This window comes from Anomaloglossus baeobatrachus, chromosome 5 (assembly GCF_048569485.1).
Source record: "Anomaloglossus baeobatrachus isolate aAnoBae1 chromosome 5, aAnoBae1.hap1, whole genome shotgun sequence".
Lineage (NCBI taxonomy): Eukaryota > Metazoa > Chordata > Amphibia > Anura > Aromobatidae > Anomaloglossus > Anomaloglossus baeobatrachus.
The window spans coordinates 507,488,026-507,515,276 of record NC_134357.1 but is presented as its reverse complement, the minus strand read 5'-3'; the positions used below and the strand labels follow the sequence as shown (position 1 = coordinate 507,515,276).

The 27,251-nt window shown below is 44.3% G+C and overlaps 1 pseudogene; it reads left to right on the top strand.

Annotated features, from left to right (window-relative positions):
• Nucleotides 1–27,251, top strand: part of LOC142312853 (uncharacterized) — a 206,937-nt pseudogene that overhangs the window by 114,336 nt on the left and 65,350 nt on the right.

Here is a 27,251-nt window from a genome sequence, read left to right as displayed (position 1 = left end):
TGTGTCTTCAATCGGCTCTATGTGTCTGCGATCTGCTGTGTGTGTGATTTGCAGTGCGTGTCTGGGATCTGCTGTGTGTGTGATTTGCTGTGTGTGTCTGGGATCTGCTGTGTGTGTGATTTGCTGTGTGTGTCTGGGATCGGCTGTGTGTGTCTGCGATCGGCTGTGTGTATGATTTGCTGTGTGTGTCTTAGATCTGTTGTGTGTGTGATTTGCTGTGTGTGTCTGGGATCTGCTGTGTATGTCTGGGATCTGCTATGTGTGTGATTTGCTGTGTGTGTCTGGGATCTGCTGTGTGTGTGTGATTTGCTGTGTGTGTCTGGGATCGGCTATGTGTGTGTGAGCGTGTCAGCCAGCAGCACAGGAGAACGGCGTGCAGCAACCACCGGAGATCACAGGAGGACCTGGGAGCCACGCAGACATCCGGGTCTGGTGAGTATGAGTCTCCTGGGAAGTGGGGGGTCTGCTTTTTTGGGGGTAAACTTCCCCCCCAACCGTGTTTCTCCAAGAATAAGACCTCCTCCAAAAATAAGCCCTAGTGCTTTTTTGGGAGGCAAAAAAAATATAAGACAGTGTCTTATTTTTGGAAAAACACGGTACAGAGTTACAGATTTTACCAATGTACTGGCTTGTAGAATCATGTTCTGATTCTTTTAGGTTGTGCTCACATAACATTTTTAACACTGATTTTATACATAAAGATTTAGCAGTAAAAGAACGAATACTATATTTTACACAGATGTAATTGGAGATTTCTAATTGGTGTGAATAAAACTAGTGCAATTATTTTTGTCTATGTACGTTTTTAGAATAGTAAAAAAATAATCAAAAGCACATCATGGAGAATTTTGTTTTTCATTCTAAAAAAGGAAACATGACCATAATCCAGAGAGTCTAAGTGCCCACAACCCTCTCCAACGAGTCTGTCATCTGTCCTATTAAAACACAAATAAGGAATTTAGTTCAGCTCACCACTCCAAAGCAGGTATCTCTAACTTTTGGTCCGGTTCACGGAACAAGTGGTTTGGCTTCCACAGCTGAATAATCAGTCACATCAAGAGGAGGAGTGGAGGAGAGAAGATCCAGCACCGACGTCGGTGCTGGATCTTCTCTCCTCCCCTCCTCCTCTTGATGTGACTGATTATTTTTCCTATTAGTTCCTTCATCCTAAAAGTAACATTTAGCTCTTCAACAACCTCGGCTCATGAGGGTGTTTTTTACTGTTTCCAGAATTGAGGAAAAAGCCTTCTGACAAGTGTCAAAAAATGTCTAATTTCTTATATCCAGAGATTGAAATATTACTAAGAGACAAGAGAACCAACTCCAATGCAGGGTTTCATTTTATATGTAGATTACCTGTTAATCAGGCTAAATATCTCTTCCAAAAAACCTGTAATAGGTGAGCAAGACCACCAGATGTGTATGTATGACCCTGCATCTTGAGAACACCTCCAACAAATGTCAGGCCGAGGGGAACATTGCATGGATACCCAAAGGGCATCTATACCACATTGTCAGTACTTTGTAGTTTCTTTTATATGACACAGAGTTTAACGAATATCTGTGTTTAATTAATAATTTCTTCTTCCGAAAGAAACTTGCTCAGGTGCCTCTCTTATCTGGAAAAGAAGGGTGATGGAAGGTCTGTAGATGTCGAACTCCCTAGTAAGATCCCATATAATAAAGAGATCATATGTGTTGGAGGGTCCTCCACCAGACAAAGTTTCTCAAAGGAGGTCAGGGGTCTATATATGTTTGTTTACCGAGAAATATCTCTCATAAAGATCAGCTGTGCAACCAAACCTCTGCTGCGACTTCGGAGTCTGGGGAAAAAGGACTGTATTGGCTTGATATCAGTATGTGTTACAGTCAAATATAATGGCATGCATCCCTCTTGTTTTATTAACGAAGGTATATCTTTCTAGACCACTTCAAAAAGTGGTATTACCATATAAAGGTGTGAGGACCAGGAGTTGAAGAGAGATTCAGGGACCGGCAACTCCTCCGAAAGAACAGCATTAGGTTCCTTGTCAAAATCGGCAAGGTGTTATCATTAAGACCCTGGGGTGTTGAGGTCCAAATGTCAGCCAGTGGGCTATATTTAACTTCAGACATCTCCACCCACATTTTTGTTAACTTGCGATGGAATAGGTCCAAGAGACGTGTCCCTAAAGATGCATAGCTGTGTAGGAGGAAGTCCAGAATACTAGCCCCACCTGGTGTTTTGGATTTACTTAATCATTTTTATGAAATGTGAGGCCTTTTGTGCGACCATTTAAATCTGGTAATAGCAGACTTTAACCTGGAGTAAAAGGAGGAGAGTCGAGGAGGAGATCCATTTTAATTGCATTGATTCTGTCAAACCACTGTAAATTAAGCTTATTTCATTTCTCCAGATCAAGCTCCGCTTTCCTCAATGCCACAAGGAAGTTTGTAGCATATAGTGATGATGTGTTTGCCGTATTTTAATCTCTAAATATTCCAGCGATTCAGCCTGCTCTAAAGGAGAAGGAGGAATGTAATTGTGCAACCTGGCCTGGCTGTAAAGAGATATTAAGCATTTCAGATTTGTGGGCATTCATAGATTTGTCTTTCTTAAATTGAAGATAACTAATACAGTATATACAATAGCTTATTTTTATTTTCCCAATAAAGATCAGATTCCCACATGCTGTGCTTTTCTAACTTTTCTCTCTGATTTTGCAGAAGAGTTCTGATTATAGGCAGAGACTTTAAATTCACTTTGAATCCTTCCATGGATTCCTCATCTGGTCGAAGTACTGTTTCTTTAAGACAACTACGTTCCTTAAAACGGGTCCTCCATGCTTTCCAGCTGACATATGTTTGGCGTATAGTAAATCCACAAGGTAAAGACTACACCTATTTGTTGCCTGCTCACAACTCCTATAGTTGCATAGATTTCTTCCTTTTGAGTCATCATGCCATGTCATGAGAACTATCTACCACAATAGGAGACATTTTGTTGTCAGACCGTGCTACTATCTCTTTCCCTTCCTTCTCTGGCGCAACATTCTTATACTTGGAGATTAAACGACAACCTTCTCAAGGATGACATATGCATTTCTGAGCTAAAGCAATCTATTGATTCTTTTGTTCAGGCACATACTTTGGACCAAACCTCACTCATACTACAGTGAGAAACACTAAAATGTGTCATTAGGGGGATTTTAATCAAACTTGAGTCTAGGCTTTAAAAGGAGAGGGCTCTATAGGTCAAGAATTTGCTCTATCAGCTTCATACCCTTGAGACTTCAGATAAACCTCACAGACTTTACTAAAAAAAGAAAGGATCTGAGATCCCTACTAGCTTAGAAATATCTCAGGAAGAGGGAACAATGCAAACGTTTTTATTATAAAGCCTTAGATAAACGCATGTTCCCTCATGCAAGACTCCTACATCCTCGTTCTACTGCGACTTCTATCCCGTGCATCAAGAGACAGTGGAGATTTTCATAATCCTGATGAAATCTCACATAATTTTTGTTTATATTATGAGAAGCTATACAATATCAAAAGGTCAATAATATGATCTTCCACTTTTAGACCTTGCCGCTCGTATTGTGAAACCTCTGTCCCATCCTTGGATCGTCAGGTCTCTGATGCATTGGAAGAAAATTGTTTGGAGATGGAAATTAGCGCTGCTATTTAGTGATGAGCGAGTACTAAAAAGCTCGGGTGCTCGAAGCTCGGGCCGAGCCTCCCAAGATACTCGTGTACTCGGCCCGAGCAACGAGCCCAATGTTATCCTATGGGAGACCCGAGTATTTTTGTGAAATGACCCCCCGGCAGCATGTAGAAACCCTAAAAATGTCACAAAAGTCTCAGAAGAGTGCTCAAATGACATGGCAACAGCATGGGGAAGACCCCTTGAAGCATTTATCACTCAAAAGTCACAGCTGTGAACAATTTTGTCCGCGTTTCACGCCATTTTTACGGACTCACCAGAAAACCTTCCAAAATGACCCCAAAATGATTTTTCATGGCAGAAATGTTAAGGGCACATACCCAATAGTGAGATAGAGCTGGTGTATGTTACTTTTTGAGATTAATACATGAAAGATTTTACGTGAAAACATTGTGTGGCACTCCGATGTCCCTGAGAAGAGACGTACATGAAGGCCTCTTGAGTCTAATGTGCCCATTTTGAGGAAGTGAGTCTTTGTAGTATTTTCCTTTGCCAGGGCAGTCCAAAATTGTGAGGTTCACCAATGCCCCTGCATACAGACGTGCATGAGGGCCTGTAAACCTGAAGTGCCCATTGTAAGGAAGTGGGTCTATTGTAGTATAGCCCTTAGGCAGGGCAGCCAAAAATTGGGAGGCTCCACATTGTCCCTGGATAGAGACGTGCATGATGGCCTGTAAACCTGAAGTGCCCATTGTCAGGAAGTGGGTGTATTATAGTATAGCCCTTAGGCAGGGCAGCCAAAAATTGGGAGGCTCCACATTGTCCCTGGATAGAGACGTGCATGATGGCCTGTAAACCTGAAGTGCCCATTGGAAGGAAGTGGGTCTATTGTAGTATAGCCCTTAGGCAGGGCAGCCAAAAATTGGGAGGCTCCACGTTGTCCCTGGATAGAGACGTGCATGAGGGCCTGTAAACCTGAAGTGCCCATTGGAAGGAAGTGGGTCTATTGTAGTATAGCCCTTAGGCAGGGCAGCCAAAAATTGGGAGGCTCCACGTTGTCCCTGGATAGAGACGTGCATGAGGGCCTGTAAACCTGAAGTGCCCATTGTCAGGAAGTGGGTGTATTATAGTATAGCCCTTAGGCAGGGCAGCCAAAAATTGGGAGGCTCCACATTGTCCCTGGATAGAGACGTGCATGATGGCCTGTAAACCTGAAGTGCCCATTGTAAGGAAGTGGGTCTATTGTAGTATAGCCCTTAGGCAGGGCAGCCAAAAATTGGGAGGCTCCACGTTGTCCCTGGATAGAGACGTGCATGAGGGCCTGTAAACCTGAAGTGCCCATTGGAAGGAAGTGGGTCTATTGTAGTATAGCCCTTAGGCAGGGCAGCCAAAAATTGGGAGGCTCCACGTTGTCCCTGGATAGAGACCTGTTAGGTTCTTAGTGCCTCCGTGCTTGCATTTAAAAACCGCACGTGTGTGCCTGTTGGTGGCAGCTTTCCGCTGCATTTGTGTGAGTTTTGCAAAAACTTGGATATAACGCACAAGTCTAGTGAATACACATCAGCACAGCATTGCAAAATGCGCAAGGGCGTTGTCAACGAACAAGGAAGTGGACGTGATGGTGGTGCAGGCAGAGACCGAGGTTGTGTGCAAGCTCTAATTTCGCCACAACAAAGGGCCACATCTAGTCGCTCGCACGTCCTGTCCCAAATTCTTGGGGACCGCAGCAGTACACCGCTCTTGAACCAAGACCAGTGTCAACAGGTTGTTAGTTGGATAGCGGATAATGCTTCCAGTCAGATTGGCACCACCACAAACACTCTGTCTTCCACACGGTCAAGTGTCAGTAGCCGTGATACTGCACCGCACATTTCAGAACCTGATCCTCCTTCCTACCACCAGGCCGAGTACACGTCCACGGACATTACTGATCCCACACTTGGACACTCGGAAGAGCTGTTCGTTCACGTTTCCATTCACAAATTCTGGCCTCTCGCCAGCTCCTGTTGAAGTGGGCCATGACGAGATTGTATGTACAGATGCCCAAATATTTGAGCAGCCACGTTCTCACGAAGTTGGCAACGTGTCTCAACAAGGGGTGGACGATGATGAGACACAATTGTCAGGAAGTCAGGAGGAGGAGCAGGGTGCGGAAGAGGAAGACGACGTGGTGGATGATCCAGTAACTGACCCAACCTGGCAGGAGGATATGCAGAGCGAGGACAGCAGTGCACAGGGGGAGGGAGGCGTAGCATCCCAACAGGCAGTAAGAAGCAGAGTGGTGGCCACAGGCAGACGTCAGGCAACTGTTCCCCGGAACAACACGACACAAGGTGCCTGTACAAATGTTAGGTCTTCCCGAGTCTGGCTGTAATACTATTGTATGTATTGAGGATTTCGATTGCGTTAGGGCAATGACAACCAGAGACGAGTTCTTGGTGCAAGACCTTTATAATATGCAACCAGCAAATATGTACATAAACGGAACAAAAACACAGTAGAACATAAATACAGGAAATACCTTCCAGGGACGGAGCGAAAGGGAATTCCCGGGACTGCACACCGGACTCCCCCAGGGAGACCACCAAGAGCGAACCCCTATACAGGGACTGTCTGGCAATCACCCCAGAAGCCCTAAATGCGCAGCAGCCGGGACACAAAAGGGCAATAGGTAAGTCCAAAAATGTCCGTACGTGATGTGAGTCCAGAGTGGTATTAAACGGAAGGAACCGGGCAGAAGTGCCGACCAAAGACGGCAAACGGAGTCCGGGCACAGCTAGATGATACCAGATGAAGTCCAGAGTCGGTGTCGGTTGTTTTCCAAGAGGATCCGAATAACAATCAGGAACCAAAAGCAGCAGGGCAGGAGCACACAGGAAGCAGTATACTCAGGCACTGGACTAAGCTTTAGGGGCGGCTTTTAAACAGATGGACAGGAAGTAGGGCAACAGAACAGAAAACTCCATGTTAACAAAGGGCAAGCTCTTTCAAAAGAAAACTGGAAAACCCGGAACTCTGACACTGGCAGTTTTTTAAGTTGGCTCCAGATGATTCTAAAAAGGCCATTTGCAACACCTGCCATGCCAGCATCAGCAGGGGTACCAAAACTAGCAGCCTGACCACCACCAGCATGATCAGGCACATGTCAGCCAAGCACCCGACTTTGTGGGAAGTACAACAGAGTCGAGGAGCAGTGCTTGCTGATGTCACTGCTACGTCTTCGCTGGTTGTGCATGCGAGCCAATCCCCTGTCCATGCTGCCTGCGAACAAGCCTCCTCCACTCCTGCACCTGCAGTTGCCTACGCAGAAAGAACACCATCATCAAGCACGTCCTTGTCCCAGCGCAGCGTTCAGTTATCCATTCAGCAAACCTTTGAACGCAGGCGCAAATACACTGCCAACACCCCACATGCCACAGTTCTAAATGCTAACATTTCGCGACTGCTTGCGCTGGAAATGTTGCCTTTTAGGCTGGTTGAGACAGAAGCATTCCACGACCTGATGGTGGCAGCTGTCCCACGTTACTCGGTCCACAGCCGCCACTATTTCTCCCGGTGTGCCGTCCCCGCATTGCATAACCACGTGTCACAAAACATCACACGTGCCCTGAACAACGCTGTTTCAGCCAAAGTCCACCTAACCACAGACACGTGGACAAGTGCATGTGGGCAAGGCCGCTACATCTCGTTGACGTCACACTGGGTTAATATTGTGCAAGCTGGGACCCAGTCTGAGCGAGGGACGGAACACGTCCTTCACACACCAAGTTTTGCAGGCCCTACCTCAGTCAGGGTTTCACACACACTCTACAGCTCCGGAATGTCATGCTCCTCAGCCTCCTCCTCCTCCTGCGCATCCTGATCCACTTTACCCTCCACACCAGTCCCAAGCTGGAAGTGTCGCGGGCGGAGGAGGGGACGGTGCGCTCTCCCACTGCTCGGGTCCGGCTGACGCTGCTCTACGGCTGCTGCTGCTCGTTGGCTCGAGCGATGGCCGGATCCCGGGGACTCGAGCGGCGCTACTCGCCCGTGAGTGAAAAGCGGTGGTTTGGGTTTTGGGGATATTGTCCGTGACGCCACCCACGGTTGTGGTGATTGTGTGGACACCACCGCTGCTCTGGACGGGGATCCCGGGAGCCTGTGACAGGGAGCAGCTTTGTTGTTATTTCTCCCCTCCGTGGGTAGGGGGGGTTGGTTGTCCCGGGGCCTGGTGATGGGGTAGAGATGGATGACAGGCGGGTTGCGGGGCCTGATGAGGTGCAGGGTCGCAGGGGCAGCGCTGTGCCGCACGGCACGGAGGTACTCACTCAGCCCAATGATGATGACACAGTTCACGGTAAAACAAGTGGCTGGATGGACGGGTCACTCGGACGGCTGCGGTTGTTCCTCCCTGCAGGTTAGTGATGACTGTCTCTACCTGCACCTAAGTTAAGTGTTGGTAGTGATGGTTTCCCAACGGTAACCCGCTCCCCGACCTGGATATGGGCCGGAGGAGCCCCTTTTGCCCACAGGCGCTGGCCCTGGGAGACGGTTGCCCTTGGCGGTGGCGGTGTCTCCCCTTCACGGTTGTACGGTTGCCTTCTATCTGGACTTGGCTGTTTGGAAACCCTGAGGTTCCCTTCACTAACGGATTTGGCAAATTCACGGCGACACCAAGCCTTGCCGGGATCCGAAAGTCCTCTGCCAATGGTGCTGGCTTCTCTTTGTATACCGGTCCGGTACGGCCGGGTCACCACCCGTCCACGGTCCTTACGGCAGACTCCAATCGGCCTCCACTGCAGACGGTCACCACATCCTGCCAACCTTGCTGTCCTGTCCGGGCCACACACCCGGACCAACTTCAGGCTCTTTGCTGTCACTTTTCTCCTCTCTACTACTTTCCTCCTTCCACTTCCTTAGCTTAACTCTCACTGCCTGTGTTTTCCCTCCTCCTCGGTGGGTGGAGACCAACCGCCTGGCTCCACACCCTGGTGTGGACAACAGCCCCTGGGGAAGGCAACAAGGATTTTGTGTTTTGACTATGATATGCCTGCAGGGAGTGTGGGGTGTTTAAGTGTTGTGCTCTGTGGCCCCTGGCTTGTCCAGGGCGACACAGAAGCACTGCAGCACTGCCTCGGCGAAGCGGCAACAGGCAGTGCTGAAGCTAATCTGCATAGGTGACAAACCCCACAATGCAGAAGAGGTGTGGACAGCTCTGAAACAGCAGGCAGATCACTGGCTCACAACTCTGAACCTAAAGCCAGGAAAGGTCGTGTGTGACAATGGCCGGAACCTGGTGGCGGCTTTGAGGCGAGGCCAGCTGACACATGTTCCATGCGTGGCCCATGTGCTCAACCTCGTGGTTCAGCGGTTTCTAAAGTCATACTCAGAGCTGTCTGATCTGCTGGTAAAAGTTCGCCGCCTGTCTGCACATTTTCGAAAGTCACCTACTGCTTCAGCCGGCCTTGCCGGCTTAAGACGCCGTTTGCATCTTCCGGCACACAGACTGGTGTGTGATGTCCCCACGCGTTGGAATTCAACTCTGCACAAGTTGGTCAGGATATGTGAGCAGAAGAGGGCAGTTGTTGAGTACCTGCATCACCTAAGCCGTCGGGAAATGGGTCAAACTCCACACATAACACCTGAGGAGTGGAGATGGATGTCCGACCTATGCACCATCCGCCAAAACTTTGAGGACTCCACCAAGATGGTGAGCGGCGATGACGACATTATTAGCATCACCATACCGCTTCTCTGCCTTCTAAAATGGTCTCTGCTCAAAAAACAACCATGATGCATTGCAGGCGGAGCGCGATGAGTTTGAGCAAGAAACAGTAGTGGGTGTGGGTGATGATAACACACAGCCCAGCCTCGTCTCATCACAACGTGCAGTGGAGGACTATGACGAGGAGGAGGATGAAGACATGGAGCAACTCTCTGGCCAAATTGAGGATATGACATGCAGTCATATCCTCGGTTCAGCGTGGCTGGCCAGAGGACAGGGTAGATGATGATGAGGAGGAGGAGGAGGACAGCATGTTCAGTCATCGTGTTGGTCAGGATACTGAAGTGATGGCTGTTAAGAGTCTGGCACACATGGCTGACTTTATGGTAAGCTGCCTGTCTCGTGACCCTCGCGTTAAGAACATCTTGGCCGACAATCATTACTGGTTGGTAACACTGTTAGACCCACGCTAAAAGGAGAACTTTATGTCTCTTATTCCCGAGGCGGAGAGGTCAGGCAAAATGCAGCAGTTCCAGAAGGCCATAGTCACGGAAGTAGGCAAAGCATTCCCCTCACAAAACGCTAGCGGCATAGGTCAGGAATCAGTGGACAACCAAGGCGTACAGCCGAGAGGGGCACAAGTCCAATCCGCCAGAGGTAGGGGAACAGTCTTTAAGATGTGGGACAGTTTTCTCAGCCCCTCACATACCACAGCCCCTGAGGTGAGGGGTAGTGCCACAAGAAATCCTAAGTTTGGCCAGATGCTCAAGGAGTACCTTGCAGATCAAACAACTGTACTCCGACATTCCTCTGTGCCTTACAATTAATGTGTATCCAAGCTGGAAACGTGGCATGAATTGGCTCTCTACGCCTTGGAAGTCCTGGCCTGCCCTGCCGCTAGCGTTTTGTCAGAGCGTGTTTTTAGTGCCGCAGGTGGAATCATTACAGATAAACGCACCCGCCTGTCAACTGTAAATGCTGACAGGCTGACTCTGATCAAGATGAACAAGGGTTGGATTTGGCCAGACTTCACCACACACACCAACAGCAAATTACAGCGGAATTTAAAGTTTGTAACGGGAATTTGCCATGTACCTCCACTCACCCATGGTAACACACTTCTGGACTTTGGCTAATCGCTGGACTGCTCCTCCTTCTCCTCATGCGCCATCATGGTGACCGTTACAATAGTTAAGCCGTTGTTTCAGGTATACCCCCAGTGGTAAATTTTTTCGCCCATTCTTTCTGAATGGGCATTACAACGACAGGAGACCCGCTCCTTTGCAATGGGAACAATGTTTTGAGGCCCTCATGCACATCTCTATCCAGGGACAATGTGGAGCCTCCAAATTTTTGGCTGCCCTGCCTAAGGGCTATACTACAATAGACCCACTTCCTTACAATGGGCACTTCATGTTTACAGGCCATCATGCACGTCTCTATCCAGGGACAATATGGAGCCTGACGCTGCCACCGACTGCCACACACATGCTGTTTTTAAATGCAAGCACGGACGCAATAAGAACCTAACTGGTTTTTAGGAGCGACAATTACTGAGAAGTCTGACACTATCAGACACTGCTGACTGACGTGTATTATACACTAGACTTGTGCGTTATATAATAGTTTGTGCAAAACGCGCACCTGTACGCTGCCACCGACAGACACACACGTGCTGTTTTTAAATGCAAGCATGGACGCAATAAGAACCTAACTGGTTTTTAGGAGCGACAATTACTGAGAAGTCTGACACTATCAGACACTGCTGACTGACGTGTATTATACACTAGACTTGTGCGTTATATAATAGTTTGTGCAAAACGCGCACCTGTACGCTGCCACCGACAGACACACACGTGCTGTTTTTAAATGCAAGCACGGACGCAATAAGAACCTAACTGGTTTTTAGGAGCGACAATTACTGAGAAGTCTGACACTATCAGACACTGCTGACTGACGTGTATTATACACTAGACTTGTGCGTTATATAATAGTTTGTGCAAAACGCGCACCTGTACGCTGCCACCGACTGCCACACACGTGCTGTTTTTAAATGCAAGCACGGACGCAATAAGAACCTAACTGGTTTTTAGGAGCGACAATTACTGAGAAGTCTGAAACTATCAGACACTGCTGACTGACGTGTATTATACACTAGACTTGTGCGTTATATAATAGTTTGTGCAAAACGCGCACCTGTACGCTGCCACCGACAGACACACACGTGCTGTTTTTAAATGCAAGCACGGACGCAATAAGAACCTAACTGGTTTTTAGGAGCGACAATTACTGAGAAGTCTGACACTATCAGACACTGCTGACTGACGTGTATTATACACTAGACTTGTGCGTTATATAATAGTTTGTGCAAAACGCGCACCTGTACGCTGCCACCGACAGACACACACGTGCTGTTTTTAAATGCAAGCACGGACGCAATAAGAACCTAACTGATTTTTAGGAGCGACAATTACTGAGAAGTCTGACACTATCAGACACTGCTGACTGACGTGTATTATACACTAGACTTGTGCGTTATATAATAGTTTGTGCAAAACGCGCACCTGTACGCTGCCACCGACAGACACACACGTGCTGTTTTTAAATGCAAGCACGGACGCAATAAGAACCTAACTGGTTTTTAGGAGCGACAATTACTGAGAAGTCTGACACTATCAGACACTGCTGACTGACGTGTATTATACACTAGACTTGTGCGTTATATAATAGTTTGTGCAAAACGCGCACCTGTACCCTGCCACCGACTGCCACACACGTGCTGTTTTTAAATGCAAGCACGGACGCAATAAGAACCTAACTGGTTTTTAGGAGCGACAATTACTGAGAAGTCTGACACTATCTGGACTGTTTTAGACTGTGTACACCAGCCCCAGATATGATGAAGGCTGGTATACGGTCACCACTAGGAATGGCTATATACCCTGCCTGCCTGCCTGCCTGTATACTGCTACAATAGTCCTGACAAGGACTCTTCTGGTCACTAGCCTGTATTCCGACCTGGCTATACCCTGCCTGTATATAGCAACAATAGTCCTGAGAAGGACTCTGCTACTGTACTCCGACCTGGCTATACCCTGCCTGCCTGTATACAACTAGAATAGTCCTGAGAAGGACTTTTGGTCACACTGTTTGCAGCCCTGCAACTGAAAAAGCTATAAAGGGCCGCAAAGCTTTCCCTGAATCAGCGACACTCTCCCTGCACTGACTGTCTGGATAGCTGTGAGCAGAGCACAGCGCGCCGGCCGGTATAAAGGCTCGGTCACGCTGTGCAGGCCGGCCAATCACTGCAATTCCACAACTAACAGGGCTGTGGCATTGCAGTGGTCTGCCACCCAATCCCTGCATGAGGGCTGGCTCTCAAAAGAGCGCCAACATGCAGAAATGAAGACCACGAGTACAGCACGAGTATCGCGAGATTACTCGGTCCCCGCCGAGCAGTCCGAGTACAGCGATACTCGTGCGAGTACCGAGTAGTTACAAGCATGCTCGCTCATCACTACTGCTATTCAATCCACCACTGCAGGTAAATTCCCTGGGCCAGATGGGTTTACCCCTGCTTTTTACAAATACCTTAAGGACTAATTTGCCCCAGTAATAGCCAAAACTTTTAACTCTTCGAACAAACATACTTTTTTTTGCCCCCTAACACATTAGTGTACTTCCCAAGCCTGGGAAGGATCCCTCGATCACAGCTATTTATAGGTCTATAACGTTATTTAATGTGGATATTAAATTGCTTTAAAAAATTTTAGCAGACAGACTGGCTTTTCTGTTGCCTTCTCTTATTAACATGGATCAAGTGGGAATCATTCAAGGCTGGTAAGCAAGATATACTACCATTAAGACATTGTTTATTATATCTAAAGCCAAAACTAAACTTATAGAAAAGGCTTTTGATAGGGGTCACTGGGGGTTCATGAAAGAAGCTCTGCGTCAAATAGGCATAGGTCCAGGTTTTTTGCAAGTTTTTCGCTTTATTATTATCTTTTATTACACAGTATATCTTCCAACCTTGTATTTCTTTACTTTCTTTAACAAAGGAATTTGATCAATTTAGCCCTCTGAGCAATTTTAAGGTAAATTACTCAAATGCCAAAGCCTTGAACAAAGTTAGTCATGTGATTGACAACTTTCCTCTCAAGTAACAATTAGATGCAATAAAATATTTGGGAGTGTTCATTCCTTCTAACTCCTCCAAATTGTTTATGAATAATTATCAAACACTTTCAGATTGCACTCTTAAATACCTTGTGTATTATAGTAAACTGAAATTATCCTGGTTCAGAAGGATGAACGCTATCAAAATGGATATTCTACCTCATCTCCTATATATTTTTCAAACTACCCTTATTTTGTCACATGGAGTTTTGCACAAACTTCGCCGACCGTCATGGCGGTGTCGGACTCTTTTCACATTGCAGGTTCTTACACCCCGCCCGATGGTTTCCCGGGTGTCTGGGATCAAGACAGACAGAGTCGGGCTTCAACCTACTATGTGCTGATTCATAGGCAGGCTGGCGGGAGTTAATCTCTGCTAGTCTTCATGTTAGGCTCCTTTGTTGATTGGTGGGGAAGCCAATCACATCTGCTCCCATCCTATTTATGCTGAATGAAATCTTATACCCATGCCAGCTATAATTTCTGTGTTGGTCTGTGTGGTGTGGCGTTCCAGACTCTGGTGAAAATTGTGCTATTTGCTTGTTGGGGAAGGGGAATGAGATCAGGACTGGTCAGGAGCAGGGTCAGTAAGGAGATTCAGGTATCTCCACCATCAGGAGTATCCCTGATATTAGGGATAGCATAGGGCCCCCTAACTTGAGGTACAGCTTGGAGGGCCCTAGATCCCCGCTATCCCATAGTCATTGTGACACATTTCTCCTCCTCGTAGCTTTGGTTACGTATGTTTGGGGCAGATCAAGGCCTATAATAGACATGCAAACTATAGTCTGCTGTAAATCCCAAGTGGGAACTGGTACTCCCAAATTCAAGGATTATTTCAAATCCACCATTTTAGTCCACCTCTTAGACTGGCATTTTTACACTTTAACTAAACAATGGGTTCGACTTGAACAAGAAGTCTTATTTATCCCTTTGAATCATGTTCCCTCAGTTCCTCCAGCGGACATTCCTTTGTATAATCTACCTACCAATCTAACCAGGGATACACTTAAAATTTGGCATACACGCCTTAAAAAAAAACTGGCTTTCTAGAATTCTTAGTACAGTGGTACCTCGCTTAACGAGTAACCCACTTAACGAGAATTTCGCTTAACCAGCAAAGCTTTCTGTAAATTTATAACCCGCTTTACGAGAAAGCTTTGCTGTATGAGCGAAATCCTCACCGCACACACTTCCGGTTCCATACATCCACCGCGCTCTGACCCGCACTTGCAGTCCACATAAACAGTCCACATAAACACACACATGTACGCACAAACACACACGCACGCACACACATACAGTATTATGCTCACCTTACCTTCCGTTCTTGGCTCATGGTTCTTGTAGTTCCCGGGTACATCGCGGCGAACTACAAGTACCATGAGGCCGGCGGTGGAACGGAAGGTAAGGTGAGCATATAATGTGTACCTTCCGTTTCATCGCCGGTCTCCTGGGTCCTGTAGTGTTCCGCTCCACTCCACTCCAGGCATCCAGGCATCAGCATCCATAGCGACGAAGCAGGAACTTCCTGGTTCCTGTCACCGCTACTCAAAGGCAGCGCGCTGGCCAATCAGAGGCAAGCGGCTCTTCCTTTGACGTCAGCACTCTGGCAGGAAGTTCCGCACTCGTCGTTATGGTTACCCGATACACGGCCCGCACCGGAGAACAGCAAGTCCCAGGAGACCGGCGATGGAACGGAAGGTAAGGTGAGCATAATATGTGCGTGTGCATGCGTGCTTGTGTGTTTGTGTGAGTTTGTGTGTGTTTGTGTGTGTCTGTACATGTTTGTGTGCGTTTGTGCATGTGTGGAATGATAGAATAGGGGACCAGGATGGGACATTTAACACATTGTGGAACGAATTGTCAGCATTGCAATGATTTCCTATGGGAAATCTTGCTCTGCTGAACGAGTAACTTGATTAACAAGCACAGTCCCAGAACGGATTGTTCTCGTTAAGCAAGGTTCCACTGTACTCCACTCTTCTCCACTTCTTTTCAACATGGATACTTGCGTCATTGCTTTCTCAGCTGGAGAGATATGTAGGACACCTGTCTGCATCATGTATTTAGTGACTGTAAGTTACGCCTGTTTAGCTCTGTTCAAAATCATATTCCTTCACAGAAACTTTTATGGTTTGAATATTTACAATTGCATTACTTTATTTCCTCACAGAGAGCAAATTGCTGATTCTACTCCACACCCACTTTTTTGAAAAGATAATGGTTTAGTCAGAGGGGGTAATTGGAAAAGTTGAGTTTCCAAAGGGCCTAGGAACTGGGAGTAGCAATCTGCCACTCATATTGGGAGAAAAGATTTTTATTCACTCATAAACTGTCTGTTGCCTGCAGTGCTGTTACGTTCAGTCCAGGAGTGGACCCACTGGGCCGTGCACCGGACTCCCCCAGGGAGGTCACTAGGAGCGAACCCCTATCCAGGGACTGTCTGGCGACCACCCCAGAGGGCCTAGATGCACAGTGGCCGTAACACAGGCGGGATACCGGGAGCGTCCTTGGAAAGTCCGGAAGGAATACTGAGGCCAGTGCCGTGATGACGTCGGACTGGAGGGAATCAGAACGGATGACCGGAGCTGGGTGAAGGACCAGCTGTAGCATACACTGGGTGTCAGGTTCTGAGGACAGAGACAGGGTTAATCCAGGAGCAGAACACAGAGGGCTTGAACACTATCACAAGATACTAAGCTGTGAGAACTTGTTGAACAAGCACCACCCGTATGTAACAGGAAGTCTTTTATACCCTGCATCTGCAATCAGCCATATCCTGTTCCAGGGATGCTGGCCCTTTAAGAAAAGGTGAATGAGCGTGCCCGCGCCCTAATGCACATGCGCGAAGCCCGGGAGCCAGAGGCAAGCACAGGAGGCTGGGGACAGGATCCAGAGGAGTCGGAGGCAGAGTCCCGAGTCGCAGCAAGCCGGGGGGACCGCCGAGCAGGAAGCACGGGGGATGCAGGGGAGCTGGAGCGGGAACCGGGGCCCCGGTCGGTGAGCATGGGGATCGGATCAGTGGGTACGGAGCGGCGTCGGGACACCGGGACCGGAACAGTGGGTAAGGAGCGGTACCGGGACCGGATCAGTGGGTAAGGAGCATTGCCGGGACACCGGGGGCGTGACAAGTGCTCAGGAAAAAAAATTACAAAATATTTCGAGATGGTACCAATGCTCTTATAAGTTGCATGTCATTTTTACTTTTGTCTTGGACACTTGCTGGCGTTTGTCAGAGAAAAAATGGCACCAAACCTCTCAAAAAGACAACCCTGGTGGTTGTGCACCCCTGCACAGCTATAATGATTGCCTGGGTTAGAACACCGCCACTCATAGAGATTTGCAGCTGCTTGTGGAGAGCGATGTCTCCACATGTGATGAGGAAGATATTTGTCAGTTCCCCCTCAGGCTGTAGGGGTTGGGTGCGTAACAACTAATGCAGTAAGGGAAATAGCCAGGCAGGGAAACTGGTATAATTGCAATCAATCCCCTCCTGTACGGGAGGTGGATGAAACCTACCTGGTCCACTGCTGCACCATACACCTCTCAATTGCAATGGTGCATCGAGATAGACAATAGGAATCTACAGCGAAAATGGTGTATAACAGGGTGCTGCAGACCATAGATGAAGGAAATATAATTTATTGCACTACTTGTTTCAAGGACTAATGCTGTCCTCAGGTGTTCTTATCTGCATACAGTCTGGTCACAGAGAGTAGGGTTGTAAACAGTCCTCAGATTGCTCTTCTATCCACTCTATCCTCTTCTATAAGCTATCAAAAGAAAGATATTCTTTGGGGGGGGGTTTAACGATAGTGCGTTCTGTGATTCCATGACACTGGCGTCAACTCAGATTCTAACAATGTCCAAATGGTACACGGAGATGGCAAGTATTTGTTGAATGGAGGACTTATCTGCGGAGCATTCTGGGCATTCCATGATTCATCAGATTTTCATAGGATATTTCAATAGGCTCTTTTTATAGTTTGTTTGGACCGGGGTTGGTGCTATGTAAGATATTCTGTGAAGTATATTATGACTCTTGTATTTCTTGTTTCACCTCCCTTTTTTTCTCCTTTCCCTTCCCTCCTTTTTCCAAATAATTCCTGAAATATCACCTTTGCCTACCTTATCTCTCTTTTCCCTCTTTTAGGTATTTGTTTCTTTATTTCATGCTGATTTGCTTGACCACTTGTTTTCATTTTAATTGATTCTAATAATATAATATGTTTTCATTGCTAATTTTTTATTTGTAATTTTGTAACAGTTGACCTTTAATAAAAACGGATGGAACATTAAAAAATGAAACATTATTGAATCTAGACCAACCCTAAAATGATCAGTGAGGCCATTATTGGTTCCATTTGCATCAGTTGTACAGTAGATCAGTTTGGGGCATGAATTCTATTTCTAAAATGGAACAGACAATTAAAACTCTAGACCACAAGTGTGAACATAGCTTACTACTAACCATCAGAAGGAAAGTAGGCATGACAGTTTTTGATCAGATTTACAAATGAAACTCACCCATTTTTTTACTAATGTGTCTCTAAAAGAAAAATTGCTGTCCATTTTTTACTCAGCAGTCCATATGAATAGCTTTATATGCACAAAATATACAGTATATACTCTCTGTGTGTGTGTGTGTGTGTGTGTGTGTGTGTGTGTGTATAATTTTTTTTTTTTTATATTTATTTTTTTTAATAATAATAAAAAAAATCAGTCAGTCAAGACAGTCAGATTGTGAAAGCTGGCACACGGACCAAAATTAGATCTGTTTCAGTGAAAAAAGTCACTTTCTCCACATATGACAAAAAAAAGTATGTGTGTTTGACGCCTAAAATCTACTTTGAGTCTCTACTGAACATTTAACTGGAAAGAGTGGCGAGGGGCACATTGAAATATAAACCCATAACAAAGACATCTTTAACAGTGAAAAAATGAAAGAAAACAACTTAGTGGTCTAACATCATAAATGATTATTCCCTGCTTTATGGACTACTCTTATAGTCAGTTAGTAACTGAATTGCATTTCAATTGTAAGGAAATTATATAAAATATATAACATAAAAACTACATTTTAAAGTACTGTTAATGAAAAATAATATTCTGCCTTTTTCTTGGCAGATGACTGTACCAGACGTTCAGAGCGAAATATAATATTTTCAGATGTTGGAACACAAAATACATGTGAAGAACATACCATTATCGTAGAATCACATCCAGCTCTTGACAGCAAAGACCTATCGCCTGATCCTATTGAAGGGATCCCTTCTTCTGCTTCATCAAAGATCATTATACAAGACAAAAGTCACAGAAAAGCTGTTAAACGACAAATAGCACACAAAGGAGAGAAGTCATTTTCCTGTTCAGAATGTGGGAAATGTTTTAATCTGAAAACAAATCTTGCTAGGCATCAAAGAAGTCACACAGGGGAGAAGCCATTTTCATGTTCGCAATGTGGGAAATGTTTTAATTGCAATACAAATCTTGTTGCACATCATAGAACTCACTCAGGAGTGAAACCATTTTCATGTTCTGAATGTGGGAAATGTTTTAATTGGAAAACAAGTCTTGTTGCACATCAGAGAATTCACACAGGGGAAAGGCCATTTTCATGTGTGGAATGTGGGAAATTGTTTACTTGGAAAGCAAGTCTCATTGCACATCAGATAATTCACACAAAGGAGAAGCCATTTTCATGTTCAGAATGTGGAAAAAGCTATAGCGAGAAATTGAAATTTGTGAGACATCAGAGAATTCACACAGGGGAAAAGCCTTTTTCATGTTCAGAGTGTGGGAAATGTTTTAATTGTAAAACACATCTTGCTTTACATCAGAAAATTCACACAGGGGAGAAGCCATTTTCATGTTTGGAATGTGGGAAATGTTTTAATCGGAAAACAAATCTTGTTAGACATAAGAAAATTCATACCAGGGAATAGCAATTTCATGTTTAGAATCTGGAAAATGTTTTAATTGGAAAACAAATCTTGCTTCAGCAAGTTCACACAAGGAAGAAGCCATACTCATATTCAGATTGTGGGACAATTATTAAAGAAAATGTTTTTTTTGCAGTGACGTAGCTAGATGTCGATGGGCCCTGGAGCAAAATTTGGACTTGGCCCCCCATGTTGGTCAGATGTATTTATATTTATGTATGCATTTAGCATTCCAAATCCTATAACCACATATGAGTTTCCCTCCCCCATTATGTAGTAATGTCCCCCATCCTGTTCAAATATACCACATTCTGGGCTCATTCCTGGTAAATATGTTCCCCATACCCTGGAGGGGGGGCACAGTATATGATTCTACAACAATATTTTCACTCCACTAGTCTATACGAGGTTCTAGAGGCAAGAGGCTTCGGAGCTGCTGCTAATAGTTGCCCAACCCTACTACTAATCCAAAAACTTTGGGATAAAACTAAAAAACTACAAGACATTCAGGGAATTTCACAATACACCTCTATATGGAAACCTCCATGGTTACCTAACTTGCATCGTTTAGAGGGGTTTGGGAACTGGGCTTTGAGAGGGATAAATAGATTCACACATATTGTGGAGGGGGGGCCAACTTAGAGGCTTCCCTCAGTTGCAAGCAGCGTTTGGGATCCAGAATTCGGAGTTTTATAAGTACTTGCAACTGAGACATGCCTATCAGGCAGAAACCTCTATTACGGGTAGAGCATTGGAGCAGAACAAAGTCATGCAACGCATAGCAACCTCTAGAGGCTCAGCGGGAGTGATCTCTCGTTTATATTGGGATCTATTATATCTGGTGCACCGGAATTGTCCAGTAAACGCAAAAGAAAAATGGGAACGAGCTATAGGACCTATTGAGGACAACCAATGGGTAGAAATTTTAGAAAGAATTCCTAGTCTATCACTGGGGCAGGCATACAGACTGTCACACCTGCACGTTATTCACCAAGTATATCGCACTCCTAGATTCCTGTTTGATATTGGAGTTAGAACTGACCCCTTCTGCCCGCGATGCAAAATATGTTCCGCAGATCTATTACATATGATGTGGTCGTGTCCTGATATTAAACATTACTGGAGAGAGATGACAGAAATAATCGATAGAGTATATACGGTAGAGACGAGCTTAACTCCCTTTGTATGTATTCTGGGATACGTGGACGATTTACCTTTGGAGGAGGAGGGCAAAGTGGCCGTATCTAGACTATTATATATTGCCCGGAAATTAATCGCTCAACACTGGATCTCGGACCACAGTCCTACAATATCTGAATATGTCAAAAAAGTTAATTGGGTGATAAACGTGGAGAAAAGTATATATTGGAAAAGAAATGGAGTAATCAAATTTGAAAAAATATGGGCACGATGGATAAATGGGTCAGGGTTGGCTTCGAGGGAACTGATTAGGTTTAGATTGGGCTTGCTCTAAATTGATAAGGGGCAAAAGGCGAGAAATTTCTACAGAACTTATCTATAATGATGACGGAGGTTTGGGGAGAAGAGAGTAACATGGGAACAGGTTGGATTCTTCATCAAAAATTACATCTAAATGTGTACAATGCCAAACAAAGCAAAAACTCAGAAAGAAAAACAAAAGTCTAATTGGATTAATTGATAAAGGTAATAATGGTACTTAAAAAACTTTTGTCTAGGAATGTGTGGAGCTGCAGATTTGACATTATTTCTCCTTTCTACAAGTCTGTTTGTTAAATGTTTGTTGGGGAGGGGAGGCTTGGGAGGGGGGTAGAGGCTGGGTAGCTTCCAATGTTTATTTGGTTGTAACTTGTAAAACTTTAATAAAAACATTTCATTAAAAAAATATGTTCCCCATCCTGGTAAATGTCACTCATGGTGGGCTTCTTCCCGGTTAATATGTCCCCTATGCTGGTATACAGTATATGCCCTCCATCCTGGTATATGTATCCCCATGCTAGGACCCATCCTGGATTATATGTCCCCATCCTGGTTAATATGTCCCTATCCTGGAAAAAATATCTCCCATCCTAGGCCCCAACCTTTAATATATGTCCCCATCCTAGGCTCCATCCTGGTATATATGTCCCCATCCTAGGCCACATCCTGGTACATATGCCCCCATTCTGGTAAAAATGACCCCATTCTGGGATATATATATATATATATATATATATATATATATATATATATATATACTGTATACCAGGAAGGGAACATATATATAACAGGATTTGCACAGGATGGGGACATGTATACCAGGATGTAAACATATATACCAGGAGGAGCCAAGGAGTGGGACATATATACTAGGAGGGGGACATATATACCAGGATGAGAGACTTATTTACCAGGATGGGGACATATACAGTATACCAGGATGGGGTTTTATATATATATATATATTATAAAATTATATATATATATATATATAAAACCCCATCCTGGTATACTGTATATGTCCCCATCCTGGTAAATAAGTCTCTCATCCTGGTATATATGTCCCCCTCCTAGTATATATGTCCCACTCCTTGGCTCCTCCTGGTATATATGTTTACATCCTGGTATACATGTCCCCATCCTGTGCAAATCCTGTTATATATATGTTTATATATATGTTCCCTTCCTGGTATACAGTATGTCCCCATGTGTGCCAATCCTGGTATATATGTCCCCTTCCTGATATATGTCCCCATCCTGGGCCCCTGCTAGTATATTATGCCCCCCTCCTGGTATATATGTCTCCATTCTGGGCCAATCCCGGTATACATGTCCCCGTCTTGGTTTATTTGGGCCCCTTCTAATATATACAGTGCCTTGCGAAAGTACTTTGCCCCCTTGAATTTTTCAACCTTTTCCCACACTTCAGGCTTCAAACATAAAGATTAAAATGTTAATGTTATGGTGAAGAATCAACAAGTGAGACACAATTGTGAAGTTGAACGAAATTTATTGCTTATTTTAAACTTTTGTAAAAAAGAATAAACTGAAAATTGGGCTGTGCAATATTATTCGGCCCCTTTACTTTCAATGCAGCAAACTCACTCCAGAAGTTCATTGAGAATCTCTGAATGATCCAATGTTGTCCTAAATGACTGATGATCATAAATATAAGCCACCTGTGTGTAATCAAGTCTCCATATAAATGCACCTGCTCTGTGATAGTCTCAGTATTCTGTTTAAAGCGTAGAGAGCATCAAGAAGAACAAGGAACACAACAGGCAGGTCCATGATACTGTTGTGGAGAAGTTTAAAGCTGCATTTGGTTACAAAAAGATTTCCACAACTTTAAACATCCCAAGAAGCACTGTGCAAGCAATCATATTGAAATGTAAGGAGTATCATACCACTGCAAATCTACCAAGACCCAGCCGTTCATCCAAACTTTCATCTCAAACAAGGAGAAGACTGATCAGAGATGCAGCCAAGAGGCCCATGATCACTCTGGATGAACTGCAGAGATCTACAGCTGAGAAGGGAGAGTCTGTCCATAAAACAACAATCAGTCGTACAAATCTGGCCTTTATGGAAGAGTGGCAAGAAGAAAGCCATTTCTCAAAGATATCCATAAAACGTGCCGTTTAGTTTGCCACAAAGCACCTGGGAGACAGACACACCAAACATGTGGAAGAAGGTGCTATGATCAGATGAAACCAAAATTGAACTTTTTGGGCACAAAGCCAAATGATAAGTTTGCCGTAAAAGCAACACAGCTCATCACCCTGAACACACCATCCCCACTGTCAAACATGGTGGTGGCAACATCATGGCTTGGGCCTGCTTTTCTTCAGCAGGGACAGGGAAGATGGTTAAAATTGATGGGAAGATAGATGGAGCCAAATACAGGACCATTCTTGAAGAAAACCTATTGGAGTCTGCAAAAGACCTGAGACTGGGACGGAGATTTGTCTTTCAACAAGACAATGATCCAAAACATAAAGCAAAATCTACAATGGAATGATTCCGTATTCAGGTGTTAGAATGGCCAAGTCAAAGTCCAGATCTGAACCCAATCAAGAATCTGTGGAAAGAGCACAAAATTGCTGTTCACAAACGCTCTCCATCCAACCTCACTCAGCTCGAGCTGTTTGCAAAGGAAGAATGGGCAAGAATTTCAGTCTCTCGATGTGCAAAACTGATAGAGACATACCCCAAGCGACTTGCAGCTGTAATCGCAGCAAAAGGTGGCGCTACAAAGTATTAACTAAAAGAGGCCGAATAATATTTCACGTCCCAATATTCAGTTTATTATTTTTTATAAAAGTTTAAAATAAGCAATAAATTTAGTTCAACTTCACAATTGTGTCCCACTTGTTGTTAATTCTTCACCATAACATTAAATTTTTTTATCTTTAAGTTTGAAGCCTGAAATGTGGGAAAAGGTTGAAAAATTCAAAGGGGCCGAATACTTTTGCAAGGCACTGTATGTCCTCTTCCTGGTATATGTGTCCTCATCTTGATAAATATGTCTCTGTTCTGTCCCAATGCAAAAATAAAAAAAAAAAAATTACTCTCCCTCCCCAGCTCCCACATCATGCGGCACCCCCCATTGATTTTTATCCATTGTACAATAAAGATTTATATTTTTAAATTTGTTGTGATCATATTTATAGGTTTTCTATTAGAAATCGCTTTTAGTTGCACATCAGGGAACTCACACAGGAGAGCAGCCATCTTCATGTTTAAAGTGTGAAAAATTGTGAAAGCATTTTTATGTTCAAATTGTGTGAAATGTTTTATTCGGAAAATAAGTCTTAATAGAGATCAGAGAACTCAAGAAGGAAAGTAGCCATTTTATTAATACTTTTTATAAGAATAATTTTCAAGTTATTTTCTAGTAAAGTCACATATCTAAAAATGAAAAGGAAAACAATGATTATTCAATACAATTACCAAAGGCCATTTGGTACTGAAAAGCAATTAGTATCCAAATAATACACATGCAACAATTATTAAGCAGGGTCATGGTGCATAGGCGCAGTCACAGAAAAAAACACTCCTATCTTTTAAAAACTGAAGAGGATAAGTTTTTGTGGTACATAGAAATAGTGGTGCTATTGATGCCCCTTTAAAGTCATAATCACTACAATACTTCTTTAATGCTATCCATAGATTTTGGTGCCCCTCTGCATAGCATGACACCCCAAAGGTGCTTCTTTTATAACATGATGTGCCCCACCTTATTTTGCTCCAATAGTTTTTACCAAATACACAGTTTAATGCCCCCATGGTTTATCTCCCCAGATAATATGATGCTCACACAGTGGATGCTGATTGTGAAAAGCTATTATAATGTAGAATTTGCCAATATTGTTTATATTTCCGTAATTATTTTGTTCTTATTAGAAATGAGAAATCCTGTATACACATATATACTATGTTTAACTGCAAAAATGTTTTGATAAGAATGACCTAGGAAGGGTAGTGATAAGCGGGTACTAAAATGCATGAGTGCTTGTTACTCAAATTGAGCAGGTTGGGCATTCGGACAGGCTCCATTCAAGTAACGAGTAGAGATGAGAGAGTACCGTAATATTCGTAATCGCTACACTCGTAACGAGTACTTTGTAATACTCTTGTATGTGTTCCATATAGCGAGTACTATGCAAGTCAATGGGAAATGCAAGTAATTTTAATTTTCTGCTGGACTCAACAGAGAGGTCTAGGGGCATGATGAGAAGGCTGAAATGGATGGGAAAGTGATGAAAGTGAATGGGGAGAGCCTGGAGAATATGCCTGCATGCATTTCTGACTCACATATGGTTTGTAGAAATGAGGATGTCACAGTATTAGACCACTTTAACAGATGCACAAGAACACCTACCAAGGGGGGTGTGGCCTAGCCACTGAATGGAGAAGACACATCTCTCCCAGCTCTCCTGAATATCAAGAAGAGAAGTGAACAAAAACACCGAACAAAGTTCACTAAAGCACTCTAAAAGGAGACAGGAGAGGGAGGAGACGCTGTGGGGACCCCTAAGTGAAAGAAAAAAAAACCCAGAGACCACAGAAAAGGTCCCATCAAGAAGAGACAGAGAGGCTGCAATGTGGAGGAAAATCCTCCATCATAAACTACAGCCCCAGAAGAAAAGACCCCTGCTGCAAAGTACATACAGCTAATTAAGACTTAAACAACAGGGACTGTAACAAGAGCTAAAGGTGAGGAGTTCATCTGATTCCTGAATTGCTCGGTGTCGGGTGACCAGCAGCTTCTGTCTTCCTCCTGTGGCAGTGTATGCCTCCCTTGGCTGCCTTCTGTTCCCCAGGGCGGCCCCTGCTATTATCTCCTGCGGCCATCTTGATAAGGAAAAAGCCTAGGCAGGAGCTGACAGGCAGCCAAAGTTCCTGAGAACTATAAAGGAATCTAGCGGCAGAATTAAATTATTTAACTATTTGACTCCCAACTCCCGGTGTAGTGGTATAAAACCAGACAAAATGGGGAAGAATAACAAACCTCATACTGAAGAAACAAACAAGGTGCATAAGACACCTAAGAAGACTCAAGATGAGAATAAAGCACAAAAACGTCCTGCAGCAGAAACTCCACAGCATACTAAACATTGCAGTGACCCACACAAACAGAAAATGAGCTCACTTCCAACTTGTCAATGGTCAGAGAGTGAAGAAGATGACGATCATAACTCTCTCCAACAAGACCTAAGTATAAAAGAATATCTAAAGGCTCTACCTACAGCAGACTATATGAAGAACCTATTCAAAGACTTCACACAGGCAGTGAAAGAGGAGATAGCAGATCTAAGAAATGATGTTAAAGCTGCGCACGACAGAATACAGACTCTGGAGAACAACAGCGAACAAATTTTGGTGCACGCCACAAAGGTAACAGAAATCTTAATAGAAAATCAAAAAGATCAATTCTTACAAAGAACTCACATAGACGATCTTGAGAATAGATCACGCAGAAATAACCTTAGAGTTAAAGGACTGCCAGAATCCATTCCTGATAAGGACATTTTCATTACACTAACCAAAATCTTCAACAACATCATCTGGAAAAATGACGACAACGACTTGAAAATTGAAAGAGCTCACAGGGTTTTCCGTTCCAGACAACTAAGGTCAGATAGGCCAAGGGATATTTTATGTTGCTTCCAAAACTTCAAGACCAAAGAAGACATATACCAAAAAGCGAGAGATACAGAGAAAATAGAATATGAAGGTAACGAGATCCAAATCTATCAAGACCTCACAAAGCTGACCCTGGACCTTAGACGGCAGCTTCAACCCCTGACAAAAGCCCTGAGAAACAAAAGCATTAACTACAGATGGCTCTTCCTATTTGGACTGGCAATTCCAATCAATAACCAAACTCTAATAATCAGAACTCCGGATTATCTGCCGCCTGCCCTCAAGAAACTACACCTGATGGATCTTCATGTTCCAGATTGGACAACTGCCGAAGTCTATCTAAACCTACCCCCATTACCAGCAATGGAGAAATGGTCCACAGTCATCTCACCCAAAGAAAAAAAGAAAAGAAGGCTGAACTCAGAACACAAGAGAACACCCAAAAAAGACTCAAAAGAAGACGATGAAGCCGAATGAAAATCAGATGTGAAACCCATGGCGTAACTATCTGATTTACCTATCATAATTATTGTCTAGTTTGATGAGTAATGCTGTCTTATAGACTTGTTGACATTAATAGAGAGGCGCAAGTTTGAATGTTTTGTGTTATGTTTTTTTTTGTTTTTTTGTTTTGTTTTTTTTTTTTCCCTCCGCCTCTCACAAGATATGT